The 4,753-nt window shown below is 31.5% G+C and overlaps 1 pseudogene; it reads right to left on the reverse strand.

The window, feature by feature from the left end:
• Positions 1-560: 560 nt before the first annotated feature.
• LOC126007097 (AP-3 complex subunit sigma-1-like) lies at positions 561-4,336 on the reverse strand (annotated as a pseudogene).
• Between the last annotated feature and the right edge of the window lie 417 nt (positions 4,337-4,753).

Below are 4,753 nucleotides of genomic sequence, written 5' to 3' on the forward strand. Positions count from 1 at the left end.
GTCCCCTGAGTCAGGAGTTATTTCTTAGTGCAAGTCAGGTATAACCCCTGAACACAGCGGGTGTGGCCCCCAAATCAACAACAACAAGAGAAAACCAACTGCCAGCTTCTTGTCCTATATAACCTGGCCTATGACTACTGGGCAGAGTCACCTTTCCAGGACGTGACTCTGGGTAGCCAGCTTGTAGCGTAGATAGAATAAAGCTTTGCTTTGCTTTATGTCAATTGTGTGATGTCATCCTTCAACTCCAGACACTAACACTACCCATCCAACATAAATTGTGTTTCTCCCCTTCCACTCAGAATCTTTCTTTCTCCTCACTGAAGAATTTGAGAAAAATTCCACTGGTCTAAATAGAGCATTGTGTTTCTTCATGCAGTTATTCTAATTACCATATATAAGTGATATCATTCTCTATTTCTTCTTCTGGCTTATGTCATTTAAGATAATATATTCCAGTTCTATCCATTTTTATACAAATTGCATGATTGTATAATTCCTTATAGCTATGTGGTTTTCCATTGCATATATGCACCACCTCTTCATGATCAATTCATCTGTTATTTGGTCATCTGGGTTAATTTCAAGGCGTAGCTATTGCATTGAGTGCTGCAATAAATAGCATTGTGCACACATCCTTTTGGATGAATGTTATTTTGTCTTGGAGATAGATACCTAAAAGTTGGATTTATGGATTATATGACAGCTCAATTTTGAATTCATGTAGTACCCTCAATAGTTTTCCATAGGAGTTGCAGCAGGAAGCATTCCCACCAGTGGTGAATTAGAGTGTCTTTCTCACCAAATCTCTGCCAAGACATTGTTTTCAGTATTTTTGATATGCCCCATCATCAATGATGTAAGATGATATCTTAGTATTGTCTTGATTTGTATTTCCCTAATAATAAGTGCTGAGCATTTTTTAATGTGCTTGTTGGCCATCTATTGGTCTTACTCAGAGAAGTGTCTGCTCATTTCCTCTTCCCATTTTTTGATAGTGATTTTAGGTTATGTGGAGTTAACCTTTGTGAGTACTTTGGATATCTTAGATATCAAACCTTTATTTGATGTGTTGAGTACAAAATTGTATACCATTCTATTAGTTTTCTTATAATTTTAGCCCTTGTTTCTTTTGGCATACAGAATATATTTTTTAATTTGATATAGTACCATTTATTCAAATTTGATGCCATAGCTCTTGCCATTGTCATTCTTTCATTGAAAACCTCTTGGAGACTTGAGAGTTCTGCCTTTTATTTCAATAAATTTTATGGATTCAGGTTTAATCTCAAGGTTCTTAATCCATTTTGAATTAACTTTTGTGTAAAGTGGATGATATAAAACAATCTTTAATTTCTTACACTTAGATATACAATTTTTATCTTAAAATTTGACTATTATACATTTACCTCTGTCCTTTATTTTCTAAGTAATTGGTATTTAATAATAATGACTTTATCATTTGCAAAAGTTATTATTTTAAATTTAGTATAGCCTCAGTCATCATTTATTTAGAATATAGTTTTATTACTATCATGCTATTTTTTATATTGCTGTGAACATAAGTTATGATTATTGCACAATATTAGGTTTTTTTTCAAAATTGGGTACACATGTTAAAGCAAAGTCTGAAGTGTACAGTGTTTCTGATTAAAACTTATATGTGAGATAATACTGTGTACTCAAACTCTTTCCTTTACTTTTTTCATTATTTTCATGAATAATAATCTGCCAGTGAACAGTCTAAATATTCAAAGACAGAAATATAAATATTTTAAGGGACCATTTTAAAAATAAATATTGACTTTCTGATTAGACTCATAATATTTTCAGACTTTTATTAAAGAAAAAAGTGAGTATTACGTATAGACTCTTTGATAGAACCCTATGAAAATTGCCTGTATCTGGAGAAATAATATAGTAAAGCTTTGTCTTGCATGCAGCTGACCTAGTACTTCTTTTTGCATCTGGTATGATGATCTCGCGATCACTGCCAAGTGTAATCTCTGAGCATACTGACTATGGATTCCCACAATAAAAACATTTTAAGCCTCAATAATAGTATGCTTTCAACATGCACGAAAATAAATTTGAGTATATGTATATAGTGCAAAACACTTCACTTATATACAGATATGTGATACATCTAAAATGATATCTTGACTGTATTTCACTAAATTATGTCTGATCAACTCACTTCTTTCTCTTTCATCACTTGCTTAAAAGAACACTTTTTTCAACTTTGTATGCCATCTTGAAATCTATTTTTGTGGCTTTTTTATTATAAGATGTGTATGTACTGTGTTTTTATACTTTAAAAAAGTAATTTTTAATTTTTTTATAGAAACCAATGTAAATTATGTTTTTCACAGTTGTATTTCAGGAGCATAGCTTCAATGGTTTAGTATCATTCCTACCACAGATGTTGACCTCCCTCTACCATAGTTCACTGAATGCTTCTGATACCTCCACCCTAACCCCCCTGGACTGCTAATGTGACAAGATCATTCATTTTGTGTATAGCTTGTAATAGTTTGGTTCTCTTGTTTCTAATGTCATTAACATTAGTTTGGGTATTTATATTTGACCATTTTTTATTTCCATTCAATGATTCTAAGACTGCTTGGCCCCTGGGTCCCATTCACATTATTTTTCTTTTTCTCAATTTGTAGGATGACATAAGTATGAAGTAGAACAAGATGATTCATGTTTTATGACTCTGTAAAAAAGAGGAAGCCCATATCTAGAGCTATAAATATAATTAAAAGATGAAAAATAGAGAAAAATAAAGAAAAAAGTGGGGGATAGATGTGGCTTTTTTTTTGTACTGTGTTTTTACAGTAAGGTATGTAGTAAGACTATATAGGGATTGAAAAATCTCAATTTATTGTATTTCCTTACAGATATTCCCATTAAGTGATTAAGTTAGGTAAAAGAAGTAAGGCTTTCTTCAAATTTATGTTATTTTACTGTATCTCTTACCTTATTGTTATAATGAACAGGCAAATAAATACCATTATCCTATCATTAATATGGAACACATTTTTTCATGTTATTTTTTTTAATTGTCATCTATCTTCTTTTGGGATCCACATGCTAAAGTGTTCAAGTACTACTCTTTTTGTTCAAGATCTAAGCCCTCAGCCCATATCAGACCCAGCATGAGTTATTTGATTCTATTTAAGTTTATTAAATTACATACACATCAAGTTCACTTAAATGACCAATTAAAGATAGTTTAAAATACTATATTGCTAACAATCAATGTTTAGTGTTTTTATTGGACATTTTCAGTAAGCATGATGTTTTCATTTAGGAAGAGGGAACAAATATTTTTTACTGAGAAATATGAGAAATGTTTTAAAATACGTATTTTTAATTTTATGTATGAGGAAGATACAGAAATATCCACTTATGCAAAATAGTATTGCTGATAAATCAAGGTAACAGTTACATGCATTAAAACAGAATTCCTGTCATTATTACACTGAACATAAGGACTATTTTAAGAGCTTCCTCTACATTAACAAACTTAATGAAATATGTGAACTTATACTTCTTCTTGCACTTTAGTAATAAAAGTGAACATGAATAGAGTGATTTATTTCTCTAAAACAATATTTTAAATACAGATACCCTATGCTTTAACAAAAAATTAGGAACAGATCTTGCATTGACAATATTTGAATTGAGCATTGCATTCTCAAAATCTAATTAATGTGTACTATTTTTAGCATTTCTTGTTTACTATCTAGCTTCAGGTTATATAAATAACTTTAAAATATTTAGTTATGTTAGAGTTATTAATATATAATCAGACTATACTTATTTTCTTATTTCTGCCTCAATTGAAATGTATCCTTTGTTAACATGCCATTAAATATAACCAAAGCCAGCCTCAGATTTTCCAATTTGTTTTGTGCATCAATTTGTGTGTCAATTTCATTCATGTTGATCTACAAAACCATTTCCCCATCACTATTTCCGCACATCATCTACATGGAAAATTAAATCCACTTCACAAACATTTTTAAAAAACTTGTCCAGTGTTTCCAACAATACATGAATTAAAAGTCTAAAATCCAAGTTCACTTCCTGAAGAATCCACGCAGAAGACAAAATATAATGTTGCATAATGTCTATAAATTATCTTGTTGTCAGTCCCTCTAAATAATAATCCTCCTTCAAAGAAATTACAAACATTTCCATCTCTCTTACATACCAAATAGAATATCTCTCTGATGATTTGCTGTTGTGTATTGTCACTGAAAGGCTGATAGAAATTGGAGAGTTGTGGCTTCCCATGGCTGTTGAAGATGAGAATCACCGAGATCATGGCTGAGCTGGGGCGACTCAGTGGGAGCCGGGGTTTAGAGTCAAGTGCAGTTGCAGGAGCCTTGCCTCACCTCACCTCAGGATCTTGTCTGGGATCCTTTCCCACCTGCATCCTCCCCCAGATTAAGGTTTGTAAGTTTCTCTCTTTGTGAATCTTACTACTGGTTCATCAATTTTTTTTCATAGAACCAGCTCTTGCTTTTTTTGATCTTTTTTTTTATTTTAGTATCCAGTTCATTAATTTATGATCTAAGTTTTATTATTTACTTTCTCCTGCTTATTTTCAGCTCACATTTTTGGTCATTTTGCAAGTTATCATTCTGTTTTATTAAGTTATTTATATAGGTCTTATCGTTTCTGATAAATTTTGCAAACCTATAATTTCCCTATTTTTTTTTCTTTTTTTGGTTTTTGGGCC

Source organism: Suncus etruscus, chromosome 4 (assembly GCF_024139225.1).
Source record: "Suncus etruscus isolate mSunEtr1 chromosome 4, mSunEtr1.pri.cur, whole genome shotgun sequence".
Classification (NCBI taxonomy): Eukaryota; Metazoa; Chordata; class Mammalia; order Eulipotyphla; family Soricidae; genus Suncus; species Suncus etruscus.